Here is an 18,235-nt window from a genome sequence, read left to right as displayed (position 1 = left end):
TTTTTTCCGATTTTCCAAAAATCCAGATTTTCCAAAAATCCAATCACCTACGCACCAAAACTGACCATCGTGAAAAAAATTTCAAGATTCTATTTCAACCATCTACATTACCTATGAACCCGCTTTCCAGCCGATTCCAGCTTTGTTAAGAAAATCCCGATATTCGGAAAATATGTAAATTCAAGATAAGTATTTGCACATTTATAAATACCTTATGTACATATATACACTTTATTAAATATATATTTCAAAATACTTTACAAATTAAAAATGTAGTGAGCTCTGAATTTTTATTAATATTTTTTTACTTAAAAAAATTAAAAAATAAAAAATTCATTTCAATTTTCGTTAACAAATAGTTTGCATAAAATAAATTTAAATCCATCAGAATTGACGACAGCTTACGAAACTTGATGTTGGGTCGTGGTCTCTTGTTTGGCCTGAAAATAAATTGCAAAACCGAACAAAAAGCTAAAGATTTCAAATGAATGTATCCGTCAACAGCATTCAAATTTAGCTAAAATCCCTTTTAACATAATTCTAATAAATGGTTGGTTGCTCGGTTGGCCTGAGAATTAATCCGCAAACGAGACCCAGTCGAGCAGCGTGCTGGAGCTTGTCAGCGAGAACGCGCCAAAGAAAGGGAAAAAAAGAATAGCCGCGACAAAGAACATGACTGCAATGTCAAATAAGAATCTTGGCCCGGGGCTAGCATTGTCGCCGCCAACCGCCAAAATGCTCGAAAGGTGTGGTGCGCCTTCTAGTTCTGACATGAACATCGGCTAGATGGATTAATTTCAATTGGGGAATAGAGATAAAAATCATGTTTGTTCATGACTTGACATGATGCTTGAGAACAATAAATAAATGGATTTTTAAATTGGTTAATGTTCGAATCCGATACGGTTTGGCAAATTTACACTGAATATTAATGCTGCTGCTGCTGCCGCCAATGTTGTTGTTGCTTTTGCTGTAGTTATTTGGAGCCAAGTTTTGCCGCCAATCACCGAAGACAATGGGGGAGAATATGATCGGTCATAACTCAAGCTGGAGTTAACTGGAGTGGAGATTTGCCTGAATATGGAATATGGAAATTGGCAACAGCGGACACACGAAAATAAGGTGGGTGGCAAAATTAAATTCAATTTTTATTGTTGTTGTTGTTTGTGATTTTTTTTCTTCTATTATTTCTTTAATGAATTAAAGCAATTTGCACTTTGCTTAACGAGCGTTTATTCCATTTATCTTGCAATTTATGAGTGTGTGAGTGTGTTACCCTCCCTCCAATCATATTGAGATTAATGAGCTTCACAGATAAACAGCCGAACAATGGTCTTAAATAGACAATTTGGGCGGTAATTGGGTTTTGTGTAACTTGATGATGCACTGCCTTCGAAAAGGGAGAGGTCGAAAGAAAGTAAAAGTTTCAAGGCTATATCACAACGTGACAACGAACGGAATATGTAATGCATTTTATAATCGGTGTGTGTGTGTCGACAATTGACAATTATTGTTTTGAAATGAACGACTTCAAATATTTCCATAATTGGCTTGTGTTAGTTGTATCAAAAACAAATTTGGTAATGCAATCCTTGAGACGGCTGTCAGAAGTTAAACTGTTGGGCATTGACCAAAAAAATATCTTTCGAACAAAGGCTAAAATTTTGCACATATTTTTTAATTTCGCCAGTAGGCAGGTTAAGTTCGTAAATGGGCCATATAGGTCATATAGCCCCATATAGCAGTACCTCTCGATATTCGGTATTTTGATAATTTTAGCGACATTTTTCACCTGAATTGTTTCAAATTTGGTATTTAAGGTTCTTAATGGATGCTGCAGCCTATGACAGGAGATAGTCTATGCAAGTCAACGTCTTCGTATAGCCCCCATATAACGGTACCTCCCGATATTCGGTATTATGATGATTTTAGCCACATTTTTCACCAGAATTGTTTCAAATTTGGTATTTGAGGTTCGTAATGAATACTATAGCCTATGACAGAAAATTATCTGTGTCGGTCCACGTCTTCGCATAGCCCCCATATAACGGTACCTCCCGATATTCGGTTTTTGGATGATTTTAGCGACATTTTTCACCGGATTTGGTTCAAATTTGGTATTTGAAGTTCGTAATGGATACTACAGCCTAAGGCAGAAAATTGTCTGTGCAGGTCCATGTCTTCGGATAGCCCCCATATAACGGTACGTCCCGATATTCGGTATTTTGATGATTTTAGCGACAATATTCACCGGAATTGTTTCCAATTTGGTATTTAAAGTTCTAAATGGATACTACAGCTTTACATAGAAAATTGTCTGTGCAGGTCCACGCCTTCGTATAGCCTCCATATAACGGTACCTCCCAATATTCGGTATTTTGATAATTTTAGCAACATTATTCTCCGGAATTGTTTCAAATTTGTTGTATGAAGTTCGTAATGGATACTACAGCCTATGACAGAAAATTGTCTGTGCAGGTCCACGCCTTCGTATAGCTCCCATATAACGGTACCTGCCCTTATTCGGTATTTTGATAATTTTAACGACAATATTCAACGAAATTGCTTCAAATTACGTATTTAGAGTTCGTAATGGGAACTACAGTCTGTGACAGAGAATTGTCTATGCAGGTTCAGGTCTTCGTATAGGCCCTATACATCAGTACCTCCCGATATTAGGTATTTTGATGATTTTATCGACATTATTCACCGGAATTGTTTCAAATTTGGTATTTGAAGTTCCAAACGGATACTATAGCCCAATACAGAAAATTGTCTGCGTCGGTATACGTCTTCGTATAGCCCCCATATAACGGTACCTCCCTATATTCGGTATTATGATGATTTTAGCGACATTTTTACCGGATTTGGTTCAAATTTGGTATTTGAGGTTCGTAATGGGAACTGCAGTCTGTGACAGAAAATTGTCTGTGCAGGTCCACGTCTTCGTAGAGAACCCATATAATTATACCTCCCGATATTCGGTATTTTGATGATTTTAGCGATATTATTTACTGGAATTGTTTCAAATTTGGTATTTGAAGTTCGAAACGGATACTATAGCCTAAGACAGAAAATTGTCTATGCAGGTCCATGCCTTCGTATAGCCCCCATATATCGGTACCTCCTGATATTCGGTATTTTGATGATTTCAGCGACATTATTCACCGGAATTGTATCAAATTTGGTATTTCAGGTTCGTAATGGGAACTACAGTCTGTGACAGAAAATTGTCTATGCAAGTCCAGGTCTTCGTATAGGCCCCATATATCAGTACCTCCCGATATTAGGTATTTTGATGATTTTATCGACTTTATTCACTGGAATTGTTTCAAATTTGGTATTTGTTCAAAAGTTCAAAACGGATACTATAGCCTAAGACAGAAAATTGTCTGTGTCGGTTCACGTCTTCGTATAGCCTCCATATAACGGTACCTCCCAATATTCGGTATTTTGATAATTTTAGCGACAATATTCACCGGAATTGTTTCCAAATTGGTATTTTCGTAATGGATACTACAGCCTAAGACAGAAAATTTGTTATGCAGGTCCACGTCTTTATATAGCCCACATATAGCGGAACCTCCCGATATTCAGTATTTTTATGATTTAAGCAACATTTCTCACCGGAGTGGTTTCAAGTTACGTATTTAGAGTTCGTAATGGGAACCTACAGTCTGTGACAGAGAATTGTCTATGCAGGTCTTCGTATAGACCCTATATATCAGTACCTCCTTTTATATGGTATTTTGACGATTTTAGCTGCATTATTTACCGTTTATTTCGAGTTTCGAATTTGAATATGGTAATGGCTTATGACAAACAAAACCTATGGATGTCCACGTCGTATATACCCCAATGTAATGGCTGTATTCGGTATTTTTAAGATTTAAACAGAATTTTTAACGGATTTTATTTTTTTAATTTTCTAATTAGTTCCAAATGATGGAGGGTGTTCAAAGTTCGGCCCGGCCGAACTTACTGCTTTTTAACTTGTTTGGAACACTTTCATTTAAGGTATGTAGTACCTTCTTCAATATTACAGATAAGAATACGATTAATATTTTGCTAGAAAATCCTAATCCTCTAACGAGTTACCAAAAGGGTATTATTGGTCCCTTTTTTTCAAAATATGGTTAAAACTGTCTTTATAAATTCAACGAATTTATTTGCCATGAAATTCCAGCTTAGGTCCTAGAAGACGTCAAGGGTCTTAATTTTACCCAAAGCCCAGGAATTCATGATAAAAAAAAACTTTTTTGGGTTATAGCCGTACTTCATGTGAGTTTGTGCAAAAATCTTCTACCAAGCATTACTTAAAAAGAATGATGTCTAGGACAAATATTTTCTTCATCAAATTTAACCATAAGTCACCAAAGAAAGGAAATCTCAATTTCCATTGTATGTCAAAGTAGTTTTGCATAAATGTTCCAAAAAAAAACGGAAAATATTTCCTAATTTTTATACCCTCATTTGTCAAACATAGATCGAGTTCGGAGATGGGCAATATCGGTCCACTCCTTCTGGTACCACCTCCACAAAAGATGGAAATTTTCAAAAAATATATTTTCTGCACAGAAAGAGAAAGGATAATACGATTTTACTCCATCTTTGCAAATCTAAACATTTGCGTCAGTTCTAGGTCCGGTGGTCCACTCCTTCAAGTACCTCCCCCACAAAGGGTCAAAATGTGATGAAAGTGTCCGATTGTCTTCAAATTTCACACACCCCAATATTTATATTAACCCAAGGTGTGGTGTTAAGATGGAATATATGGGTCCACCCCTTCTTGTACATCCCCCACTAATGGCCCCAATTTTCAAAAAACAAATAATTTTTTGCATAAATAGAGAAACAATAATCCGATTTTGCTCCAACTTTGCAAATTCTAATATCTGCGTCAGTGCTAGGTCAGGTGTGAAAATGGACAGTATCGGTCCACTCCATCAAGTACCTCCCCCACAAATGATCAAAAATTTGAATTATTACAACTCTCATAAAATGTTATGTAAGAGTCCGATTGTCTTCAAATTTCACACATCCCAATATTTTTATTTACCTAAGGTCTGGTGATAATATGGTCTGGTGGTAATATCGGTCTACTTCTTCTTCTGTTACCTCCCCCACAAAAGGTAGAAGTTTTCAAAAAAAAAATAGGTTCTGCACAGAAAGAGAAACGATGATCAGATTTTGCTCCAAATTTGCCAATCCTAATATTGCCGTCTGTTCTAGATCAGGTACGAAAATGGACGACATCGGCTCATTCTATCAAGTCCTCCCCCACAAACGGTCAAAATTTGAAATAATTACAAATCTTATAAAATGTGATGTAAGAATCCGATTGTCTTCAAATTTCACACATCCCAATAATTTTATTAACCCAAGGTCTTGTGTTCAGATGGAATATATCGGTAACACCTTCTGGTACCTCCCCCACAAAATGTCAAAATTTTGATTATTCATGAAACTTACAGACCACGAAATTAACATCCGATTCCATTCAGACTTGGCACATCTCAACATTTCTATCAGCACAAGATCTTTTATAATGATGGTAGGGATCGGATCATTCCTTCTGGTACCTCCCCCACAAAGGGTCAATATTTTGAATAACTAAAACGACCATAAAATCCGAAATAAGAATCCAGTTTTCTTTGAATTATACATATCACAATATTTTTATTAACCCAAGGTGAAGATGGGAAATATCGGCCAACTCCTTCTGGTACCTCCCCCACAAAATGGCAAAATTTTGAGCATCATGAACCTCATTAATCGCGAAAATAACGTCCGATTCCATTTACACTTGGTACATCTCAACATTTACATCAACACAAGATCTGTTATAAAGATGGAGTAGATCGCACCATTTCTTCTGGTACCTCCCTCACATAGGGTCTAAGTTATGAATATCCAAAACGTTTATAAAATCCGAAACTAGCATCAGGTTATCTTCATATTTCACACATCCCAGTATTTCCACTAACAAAAGATATGCTGTGAAGATGGGATATATCGGTCCACTCCTTTTGGAGTGGATATTTTGAGTATCCATGAAGCTCATTAAACTTACCATTCAGACATGATACATCTCAATATTTCCATTAACACAAGATCTTTTATGAAGACGGTACAGATCGCACCATTCCTTCTAGTACCTTCCCAACATAGGGTTTAAGATTTTGAAAAAAAAAAACACTCAAAGAAAACGAAATAAAAATCAAACTCCTTTCACATTTCTCTCATCCAAATACTACTAATATACTACCAAAGGGTTACAATTTCCTATACTTATATCTGTCATAATTTGCGAAACAAGTCGGCAATTTTTTACAATATGTAATTTATCGGAATTTATGATTTTGCATAAAATTGGATATAAAAGTTCGATTTCCTTCAAATTTTGCACATTCCATTATTTTTATCTGTATTAGATGTAGTATAAAAAGGGAATACTTTGGTCTTCTATATCTGTTACCCCACGCATATTTTCACATTTTCCAAAAATGATCACATATCTCATGTAAAGTGCAGGAAGTAGTCGATATAGTCCAAATCTGGCTCGTTGTAATATTTATATCAGTCTTAGGTCAGATACGAATTGTTCAACATGAGCCAACTGCTTCGGGACCTCCCCCCATAAAGTGTCAAAAGTTTGAATAATTAATTAATTAATTAATTATCAATAATTAATAATTACTCAAGGCTGGGGAGGTATATATCTGTCGGCAAAACCGACTGATACTATTTTATTTGTTTTATTTATTTATGTATTTTTTTATTTGTTTATTTTGTTCACATTTTATTTTTAGATCCTAAATATTATCAATTTTTTATTTGTTTATAAAATTAATTGTTTATATAATTCCTTAACACATCAATTATTAATTAATATTTAATATTTATTTCTATAATTACTTATTTATTCATATTTTTAATTATTCTATTCATTCATTGTATCGTTAATCTTCATTGCTTTTGTCGCACATTTTCCGTTGATAATGAAGGTACTCCCTTAGAACATTTCATTCCCTTTTCTGTTAATTAAAATTGTTCTTCTTGCGAATATATCTCTTTGTCACCCTGTGACCACTTAACATGGCACGACAAAAAATCTCCATTTATGAATCACCCAGTTATTGAACATCTCATACTACTGTTAAACAGTCCCCAAAGCAACCAAACATGTTGTGTTGTGTTTGTCATAGGTTGTGTTTACGTTTGACGGTGTGCTTCAAACCTCATTACCATGGCATTTCGTGTTGTTGTTTTCTATTGAAATTGGCAAAAAAATCGTTTAGTTGCGTTCAAACATGTTGCAAGCTTGTTGCCTGTGGAATGTGGATGCCAACGTTGGTTGTGGTTGGCAAAATGTTGCAGCGCATTGTGTTGTGCGGTTCGGGTGTTCGTTCGTTCGTCCATTCAATTTATATTAGTTTATAAACGAATGTTTCCGATAGAATTACAGTTGTTTTTTGCAACGAACGCGTGTGTTCAAAACGACGGTATCGCTTGTTGTTTTTTGCGCCCCAATTTGTTATTGTTGTCGATTTGTAGAATAAAAAAAATTAAAAACTAATTTTGATTTAAAAATTTTATTTGTGTTTTTTTTCAATAATTGAGATAAATTTAAAAGAGAAGAATTATTTAACTTAAATGAAATACCCATATTTCTGGCGTTCTCTGCAAAGATTGATGCGAACCTATGTCAATCGATCAATGGAAATTTAAATATAAAATAAATATATAAAATTGAAAATTAAAAAAATCCCTAAAAAATATATATAAAAAACCCACAAGAAAAAGTTATAAATAAAACTTGAATATAGAATTTTGACAGAATATTTTTCAAAAAAGTTCAAAAAACACCTGAAAGTTGAAAGTGAAAATTAAAACTAATCAAAACGTGATTTGTGACCCAAAATCCTATAAAAATCTAAAAACTAAAAAATTAAAATTAAAAAAAAAAAAAAATAAAAAAATTCAATTTTCAAAATTAAAAATTACAACTTAATTTCCAGTTCCAAAAGTGCTTGTGTGTTGACAAAAATTCTTGGTATTCAAAATCTCTTCTGGATTATAACTATATTTTTTTTGGATTAAACCTGCATGCTGTATTGCCTGAACAGACCTCCTGTTTGTATTTAAAAAAAGGTTCGTTAAATATTTTTTTTTTTCAAAAATTTCATGTTATGTGACCAGAGACAGGGAAATGAATAAAAATAAAACTCATCGACAAAAAAAAAAAACTAAAAGATAACACTTATCATCAATTATTGTGATTATTGCCCATCGACGTAGTGGTCGTCACTGTTGCCTTTCCAGAATTATTTTTAGCAGCAGAAATTCATTTATGAAGAGGGGGACTACTGGAGTGTAATTGGTTTTGAAATTGTTCTTTACGCCCTCCTCACCGTTTTGGTGGGCTGTGCTGTTGTTGTTGTCACTACCATTTAGCCTTTGTGTTTTTGTTGTTCATTTGCTTTGCTTTTATGTGTAACGGTATTCCTCACAGTAAGGGTCAAAGTGCATGTGGCTTTTATGAGGGTGCCTCAGACGTTTTTTTTTATTTAATATTTTTTGGAATCCATCAATGCTTTTAAATTTTATTGGGCTCTGAATTTTTAAAATACCCGAAGAGAATTTTGGAAGCCCTCGAAGAATAGATTGCATTACTTTTTAAAAAATAAAATTTTGGGACCGATTTTTACGACATAACCTTTTTAAATGAAAAAAAAAAACCATATTAATTTTTCCAAACAAAAAAAAAAATAAAATAAATAAATAAAATAAAATAAATAAAATAAATAAACAAAAAAAAAAAAAAAAAACAAAAAAATCAATTTTCCTGAAAAGATACAAAAAAATCGATTAAATTTTTTAAAATTTAAAAAAAAAATCCATACTCATTTTTCAAAAAAAAAAAAAAAATAATAAATAAATAAATAAATAAATAATAAAATAAATAACAACATAACATAAATAAAATAACTAAAATAAATAAAAATAAATAAATAAATTAAAAAATAAAAATATACAAATAAAACAAAAAAAAATCATTTTTTCAAAGAAGATTCAAAAAATAGATTAAATTTTTTTAAATTGAAAATTATTTTGTTGTATTTTAATTTATTTTTATGAAAAAAAAATCTTCAATTAAAATTTATCAATCGAATGGAAAATATGACCAAGACCCTCACAATAACTAAAATGAAGGGGTATCTCTTTATAAGGATTTTCCAAAATTTGGACCTATAGGTATTAAAAATTTGTTTTATACCCTCCACCATAGTATGGAGGGTATATTAAGTTTGTTATTCCGTTTGTAACACCTCGAAATATATATTGCAGACCCCACAAAGTTTATATATTCTTGATCAGCATAAAATTCTATGCCGATTTAGCGATGTCCGTCCGTGTGTGAAAATCACTCTAGCTTCGAACCAAATGATGTAGATAAAATGTTACTCAAATGTTTATGTCTGCAGGACTTTTGGTATTGAAAACGGGCCATGTAGATCCACGTTTTCGTATAGCCCCCATATAACGGTACCTCCCGATATTCGGAACTTTGTTGATTTTAGCGACATTATTCACCAGAATTGTTTCAAATTTGAAAGTTGAAGTTTCGTAATCGATGCTACAGCCTATGACAGGAGATTGTCTGTGCAGGTCCACGTCTTCGTATAGCCCCCTTATAACGGTAACTCCCGATATTCGGTATTTTGATGATTTTAGCTACATTATTCACCGATTTTTTTAAGTTTCGCATTTGAATATTGTAATGGCTTATGACAAAAGTTACCTATGCAGGTCCATGTCATTGTATAGACCCTAATATAACAGCTACATACGGTATTTTTAAGATTTTAATAGAATTTTTAACGGATTTTATTGTTTTTGAGAACTGCCAAATTCGTTCCAAATGGTGGAGGATATTCAAAGTTCGGCTCAGACCGGCCGAAATTACAGCTTTTTTTACTTGGTTATAAATAGCGTTTTCACATAATAAAAAGTCAAAATGCCTGAATTTGGCGAAATTAAATGGAAAACATGGCCAAAACATAGAAAATACTTGAAATCTTTGGTATCCTTTATCCTTAAGTGGTTTTCTAAAAAGGTAGACCAATATGAACCATTTTCTCATCCAATAATACGGGATGTATTCCAAGGAACTCTATCAAATTTCACAGCTCTATCTTAAATGTTGCGAAATACATCTCAATCTATAGGGGTAACTATATATCTGGTCAAAACTGTAGAAAGAACTTAAATACGGTTGGCCTAAGAACCCGAAACTCCTTAGGGTGTTTGATTTACAAACGAGTGCTATCAAATCCACTTGCAATTTTTCACAAGCCAGACTGACTTTTGCACTGGGAAATTATAAGAAAAATTACAGAAAATTGGGGAAAAGTTCTAAATTTTTCAAAACTAAACAGGGGTTTTTATTAACTAAAATTAATGTCATTTTTTTCATTATACACATTAAATACACAAATTTCTTTTGTTCAGAGACTCACAATGAAATTTAATTTAGAATAATTCTTCCTTTGATACTTTACCCAAAAAATGAAGTCTAAAGGGAGATTTTGACTTGGAGTGGAAACGTGTTAAATTGACAGTAATAAAGTACAAATACAAAATATGAACTTAATGTACATAAATTTCGAATATAATTTTCTTAAAAACAATTATATATTTTTTTAATATATAATATAATATTTTAATTATTTCTTCTTTTGACAACTTTTGAACACAAAGAAATTTTATGTTACTTTCAGACGTCAATTCGAAAATAGCCCTGAAAAAATTGATCAAAAAATTAGGTGGTAATTTCGGGGTTTGTGGTAAAATTGATGCAATTATTTTTATGACATACATTGAAAATAGAGATTTCTTTTCTTTGGTGACTTATAATGAAATTTGATGAAGAATATTCTTGTATTTGACGTTATCCTTCTAAATTGTTTTGTAGGGAAATTTTGCATAAATTCACATTAAGTATTTGTATTTACCCTTAAATTTCTGTAAGCAAACATTTATGATATTTTTCATGTTATATAATAAATATACAAGTGTCTTTTAATCAGAGACCCACATCAAAATTTGATTTTGAATATTTCATCCTTTGGTACCTTACACAAAAAATTAATTCTTAAGGAAATTTTTACTTAGAATGGAAACATAAGCAGCATTAAAAAACGTAAACACGTAGTTTTCACTTGGAACACACATATTTCGAATGTAATTTCTTTAAAAACTATTACAGCTAGATATATAGTTTATTCTAAGATTAATAGTGAAATTTAATGTAGAATATTTCTACCTTTGACACCTTTTGTCTAAAATGAAAGTTTATGTCGCTTTCAGGCGTCAACCCGAAAAATGTCCGAGAAAAATATGTATCAAAAAAGTTAGAAAATATTTTCGATTTTTTTTGCAAAATTTATGTAATATATAATGGATATAGAGATTTATTTTCTTTGGTGACTTATAGTGAAATTTGATAAGGAATAATTTTGTCTTTAATGGTATCCTTCTAAAATGATGCTTTGTTGGAGACATTTGGCAGAAAGTCATAGAAAGTACTATATAAAAATTCCTGGCATTTTGAAATTATAATGTATTTTCGGGGGTTTCCGGAAAGATTGATGTACATATTTTTTTGATATTTAATGGAAAAAGAGATTTAATTTCTTTGGTGACTTATAGCAAAATTTGATGAAGATTATTTTTGTCTTGGATGTCTTCCTTCTAAAATAAGGCTTTCTCGGAGATTTTTGCATAAACTCACATAAAGTACGAATTTAACCCTAAAATGTATTTTTAATATATATGAATTCTTGGTGTTTATATACCAAAAATTCCTGGCATTTAACTAAGATTTATAAAAATTTCATCTTCTAGAACCTATAGCAGAAATTTATGATAAATAATTGTATACAATATTTCGATTTTCTTCGACCTCCTTTTAAAGGGATTTTGTAAAATTAATAACTACCATAAAAATGATCAATTTTTACTTTATAAAGAATATTTTTTATTATCGGCAATATTAGGTCTGTTTCAGAATTTCCTGAAAATTTTGCTATAATTTCAGCTTTTTCTTCAATTGCTAGGTTGTGAAAAATTCCAAGTGAGTTTGATAGTACTTGGTTTGTAGATTAAAACCCCAAACATAGTTTTGCCCTTTTAAAAAGGGGCCTCAATATCTTCAGATATATTCCACAAGATTTAATAGAGAACTTAAAAAATTAATAGAGAATTTTGTATTACATAGAGAATTGTTGGTTTTGCAAATGGGTCATTTCGGTCCACTTTTTGCTATAGTCTCTAGTTGAGGTTAAACAACGATTTCAAATATTTCTTACCTTTTAGTCCTATTTTAATCATGTCTCACGGAGTATAAAAAAGTGTTATTTCTTTTCGTAAAATTCCTTAAAAATAAATAAATATTTTTTTAAATAAACAACCAAACCCGCAAGGTGCTGATCCCTACCTTTCAAGTCATTATGCAATCTTGGCAAATTTTTAATTATTTTTCAAGCAATTCGTTCACTACATTAGCGTTTTATGGCCCTCCACAAAGAACCCAGTTCTGATAATTATAAAATAAATTAAAATAAACTACGTATTTGGCAAAAAAAAAAAATAAATAAAAATTTTTGCAAAACTTAAACGAAAAATAATAAAAAAAAAACAACAAAAAATTGCAAATCAACAAAAACCCAGTTTTATTTTGGAATTCTTAAGAAAACCTCAATCTCCTGAGCATGACTTTCTCAGAACCCTAATGAGACAAAAATCGCCAAGACTGGAAATATGGCATAAACTCCCCTGCTGATAATCTCCAGACAATTATACAATTTTTATGTTCTTAATTTAATTTTTGTTCTCTTTTTGTGTTTGTTAACTGCAAATAATAAAAAATATAATTATAATCATTGTCGTCATCGTTGATAAATGGCCGCTGACACTCACTAATAACCCACGAACCAACCAACCTAAGCAACGCCAAACAGCTACGTAGCTGCTGTAGCTGTGAACTATGAGCTGTGAACTCAACGTGAGCAGCCGAAGTGAGTAATAGCTAAAGATAAATTAAATTCTATAAATAAAATCTCTGTGTGTGTGTGTTTTAATACCTTTGTTCCATCTCCCCTCCCGGCCAGGGACGACGAGAGAAACATAACACGACCCTTGTCACTGCAGCAGAAAGGAATCGAAAGGAAAATTGTAAAATTGTATTTTAAAAATAGAAATGCACTTTGTTTCATAACCTCCACTGAAGGATGTGTGATGTTGGTTGTTGTATTTGTGATTTTGTATTGAGGATTTGTGTGAAGGATTTTGAAAGCAAAGAGTTTACAAATAATTATACTGGCTTTTGTTTATTTGCTTTAAATTTGGAAAATATCTATTGTTTGTTATTATAAATGGAAGCAATTTGAAATTCGCTACATAAACAAATAAATAAAAAGTTTATATTTTTAGATAAAAAAATAAATAAATTTAGAGCACTAGACTACTCTTTAAAGAGGGTTTTATAATTTTGATTTGTTATACCAATCACCATATCTCGGGTGTTTGGGCCAGTGGTTAGAATAGAAGCCTATATTTTTGGAGATAATCGAAAAATATTTAGTTAAGTTGCCCAAAACCATAATTTTTTCCTGATCTTCAGAGGAGATGGAAATAACTTCGGATGATCCGATTGGTATTTTCCAAAGCCCAGAATGGTTATTGGGCAGTGAAATCATAAGAAATTTTTCAGTGACTTCGGAAAAATTGTTACATACAGCAATACTGCAACAAAATAAAACGCCATAATTTTTACATTTTTTTTTTAAATTTTATTGAATGAAAGCAAAAATGTCGGAAATAGCATCAAGTTTTATAATAAGCTTAGCTTTGTTCGAATTGTTCACCTTTGGCACGAATTATGGCCTTCAAACGGCCAATGACGGCTACTCCTGGCGAAGCGCTTGGTTGGTGGCGCGTGCTGATTGCGATGGTTCTGAGTCCTGTTGGAATGTCCATGGTCTGCGGCCGAAATGTTTGCGTGCCCAAGGCTTTAATACACACTCCAGAATATTTTCGCGATAATATTCGGTATTTTTTCTGATGCCATGGTCGATTATGTTATGGCGACCCACACCATCACCATGGCCGGCGCTTGAGTTCTGGTGGCCAACCGCAGGTGAACATTTTCAGCTGACCTCTTTGGCAAGTAGACACGATAATTTTGTTTGTTTACAAACTGCTAGACAACGAATCTTTTCTCATCGGAGAAAACCAAATTCGGGACAGTTTACCACTTTCGGCCAAGCGAAGCAACTCGTTAGCCCTTGTGGGTCTATTTTCTTTCGGTTGCGGTGTAAGTTCTTGCACTGTTTGGAATTTCAATGGCTTTACCCCGAGCTCATTTTTTAATATTTGCCGAATGGAATATTGCGATATGTTCAGCTCACGAGGCATTTTTCGGCCACTGCGACGCGGGGTTCGGTCAAGTCGCTTCTTTATTTCTCGAACCATTTCTGCTGATGTTGCTGTTTTCTTCCGTCCACTTCCTTCACTCTAGCTTCCGAACGAATTGAAATAGATTGATAACATTTTACTCAAATGTTTGATATGTCTGCAGGACTTTTGGTATTGAAAATGGACTATGTAGGTCCACGTTTTGGTATAGCCCCCATATAACGGTACCTTCCGATATTCGGTATTTTTATGATTTAAGCGACGTTATTCACCGGAATCGCTTCAAATCTGGTATTTGAAGTTCGTAGTGGATGCTACAGCCTAAAACAGAAAATTGTCTGTGCAGGTCCACGTCTTCGTATAGTCCCCATATAGAGGTAATTCCCGATATTCGGTACTTTGATGATTTTAGCGACATTATTCACCGGAATTGCTTCAAATTTGGTATATGAAGTTCGTAACAGATACTACAGCCTATGACAGAAAATTGTCTTTACAGGTCCACGTTTTGGTATAGCTCCCATATAATAGTACCGGTATTTTCATGATTTTGACGATGCTGGTCCACGTCGTCTTATAGACCTTAATAATCTGTATTTTTAAGATTTAAGCAGAATTTTTAATGGATTTTTTTTTTTGAAAATTGCCAAATTCGTTCCAAATGTAGGAGGGTAGCCAAAGCTCGACCCGGATGAACTTACAGCTTTTTTACTTGTTATTAATATAAAATTAATTTTTGCAATAATTTCGATTGAATTTTTTTTTTAGATATTAAATGCCAGAATTTTGCGCCTTATTCCAATTCAACATTGCTCCTCTCTTTTTTTTCTGTTGAAAAAAATGTGTTTAACTCGTTCGACTGAAATTGTGTGCTACAAATAAATTTGGTCTTATCAGACGACCTTCTTATAACAATTTGCTGTTGTTGTTGCTTATTGTTGTATAAAGAGCATACATTCACACATATCTTATCGATTAGCATTTTTTGGCGCTAATTATTTCCAAACACTGTGCTTTCAACTCAGCTGTTTTAGAATTCTTGTTCTTCTTCTATTTCTAATTTTTAATCTTATTTTCTACGTAGATATGTAGCCCACACATACATATATTTATTTAACAATTTGTCATATCTTCATATGTTGACATACACACATACCACACAGACAAAATTTATATCTTAGCCCGGCTATTTCATACCTAATATCGGTATAACTGACTAACTGCCTGCCTGCCGAACTATGTGCCTACCTCTTATATTAGCAACAACAAAATTTAGTTACGTGTATTATATCAGCCGCTTGACAGCATTTTGGTAGTAGTTACCCACCATCGACAGCAGCAGCAGCACCAACGATAACGTCAATGACAACAACTGGCCAACTGTTGAACCGAAGAGAAAAACTCATAATAATCTGTGATTTTTTTTTTGTGAAGGCGTACTTTTGTAACACTTTTGGTATTTTCTGGTTTTCTTTTCTGCTTCTGCTGCTTCGTCGTTGTTGTTGTTTTTTTTTTCTTGATGACCATAAAAATTATGTTTTTTCTCCTTCTTCTTCTTCTTTTTGCTTTGATGTGTCCATATCTGTTGATTCATTGATCGTTTAGTCAAAATCGACAGACAATCACCAGCTATACACACACTCCGCTATGGAAGTGTTAATTATCCGGCTTAATGATCTTGACAGGCAACAGGTTGATATTAAATGAAAAGCAACAGCAACAACAAGAAGAAAATACTACAAACGAGTTAAAACGATGTTAAGTTTGACGGGGCCACCAAATTTGTAGTACCCCTCCATTACGGGAAAAAAGAAAACCACTTTTATTGAAAGTTTCGAAGGTAACTAGATTTATTTTTGGGATTTTTTTAAATTCGCTGTCCTTGTAAAATTATTTCGAAGCCAAATTTTAAGGTCAAAACAAATAAAAAAGATTTTGTAAGAGCTCGGGGAGAAAAGTTCTCTAAATTTTAGGACCTTCAAAATATACAAAGGTTGTGATATCCCAAAAAAGTCCGGGAAACTGTATGAGCCAAAGAACACCTAAAAAGCCTATTAGGCTGTAGAATGATAATAATGAATTGTTCCTTAGTTTTCTCATTACCAGGTAATAAGTAACGTCGGCGTTAAATGTGCACGACTCAAGAACGTAATTTTAAAACCAGTGTAAAAAAACATAATTTATTCATTTTTTGAAATATATCTTTTTGTTAATGATTCTGGATTTTGGACTCATGCGCGTCTCCTAAGATTTTGAGTAGTGCTGATCTTTGCTATATGCATATACAAATAAAGGTATAAAACAGCGGTGCTCAAAACCGTGTTCTATAACATGAGTGGAAAAAGAGATGATTTAAGAGAAAATTAAAATTCAGTTATTATGATTCTTTTTAATTTTTTTAAACATTAATGTTTGCCAAAATAATTTATAAAGCAAATGGATAAAAAATATTTGTATAAATAATGACTTAATAATGTTTTGTTCTTGATTTAAATAAGCAAAGAGAAATTTGACTGGAAAGAGATATGTTTTCTTGAGCACCGCTGGTATAAAAAGAGAACCCCTGGGCGAGGGAGTGAGATAGTATAGGTAGAGAGAGAGAGAGAGAGAGAGGATGAGAGAGAGCGTCGAGACCAGTGAAATAGTCCCTAGGTGTAAGAGAGCGTTTAAGGAGAGGCAGAGAGTCTCTAGGCGAGGCAAAGAATAAGGCTATGAAAATAACATCCGGGTAATTTAAATTTAAATGTCAATTTAAAAACTTCCAAATTTCCACAGCGGACTTTCATAAAGTGGTTAAATCTACAAAATTTAATGGTTTAAAAAATAATATTTTTTATACCCTCCACCATACATAGTATGGAGGGTATATCAAGTTCGTCATTTTAGACCCAACAAAATATATATATTCTTGATCAGCGTAAAATTCTAAGGCGATTTAGCCCTTTCCGTCCGTCCGTTTGTCCGTCTGTTGTAATCACGCTACAGTCAAAAAGAATTAAGATAGGAAGCTAAAATTTTGCACAGATCTGTCTTTTGTCTGCAGGCAGGTCAAGATCGAAGATGGGCTATATCAGTCCGCGATATCGTGTAGCCCCCATATAACGATAACCCCTGATATTCGGCATTTTGATTATTTTATCCACATTTTCTAATGGAATTGTCTGAAATTCCACACAAGAAGTCCCTTCTGTGTACTTTACCCCCTGAAAGAGAATTGTCTATATAGGTCCACGATATCGTATATCCCCCATATAACGGTACCCCCCGATATTCGGTATTTTGATGATTTTAGCCACATTTTTTAACGGAATTGCCTGAGAATCCACACAAGGTGTTCCTTGTGGGTACTTTATTCCTTGGAAAAGAATTGTCTATATAGGTCCACGATATCGTGTAGCCCCCATATAACGGTAATTCCCGATATTCGATATTTTGTCGATTTTAACCACATTTTAAATGGAATTGTCTGAAATTCCACACAAGAAGTCCCTTCTGAGTACTTTACCCCCAGACATAGATTTGTCTATATAGGTCCACAATATCGTATATACCCCATATATCGGCACCTTCCGATATTAGGTATTTTAAAGATTTTAACTGAATTTTTAATGGATTTTATTTATTTTTTTTTTGAAAATTGTCTAATTCGTTTCAAATGGTGGAGGGTATTCAAAGTTCGGCCCGGCCGAACTTACTGCTTTTTTACTTATTTCAATTTTAAATGCAGTGCAATCTTACTGTTTTGTGCATTAAT

The 18,235-nt window shown here is 33.1% G+C and overlaps 1 protein-coding gene across 4 annotated transcripts in view; it reads left to right on the top strand.

Moving 5' to 3' along the window:
- Window positions 1-363: 363 nt before the first annotated feature.
- LOC101901389 (GAS2-like protein pickled eggs) overlaps window positions 364-18,235 on the top strand; it is a 377,420-nt gene continuing 359,548 nt past the window's right edge. For 3 of the 4 annotated variants that reach the window (XR_009342326.1, XM_059123063.1, XM_059123064.1), the window contains exon 1: window positions 7,424-8,154. The gene's annotated coding sequence lies outside the window, so the exon portion shown is untranslated. Of the gene's footprint in view, window positions 1,123-7,423; window positions 8,155-18,235 lie in introns of those variants that run through there. The other variant, XM_059123065.1, reaches the window with a different exon arrangement.

Source organism: Musca domestica, unplaced genomic scaffold, assembly GCF_030504385.1.
Source record: "Musca domestica strain aabys unplaced genomic scaffold, Musca_domestica.polishedcontigs.V.1.1 22, whole genome shotgun sequence".
Classification (NCBI taxonomy): Eukaryota; Metazoa; Arthropoda; class Insecta; order Diptera; family Muscidae; genus Musca; species Musca domestica.
This window is presented reverse-complemented; position numbering and strand designations above follow the sequence as displayed.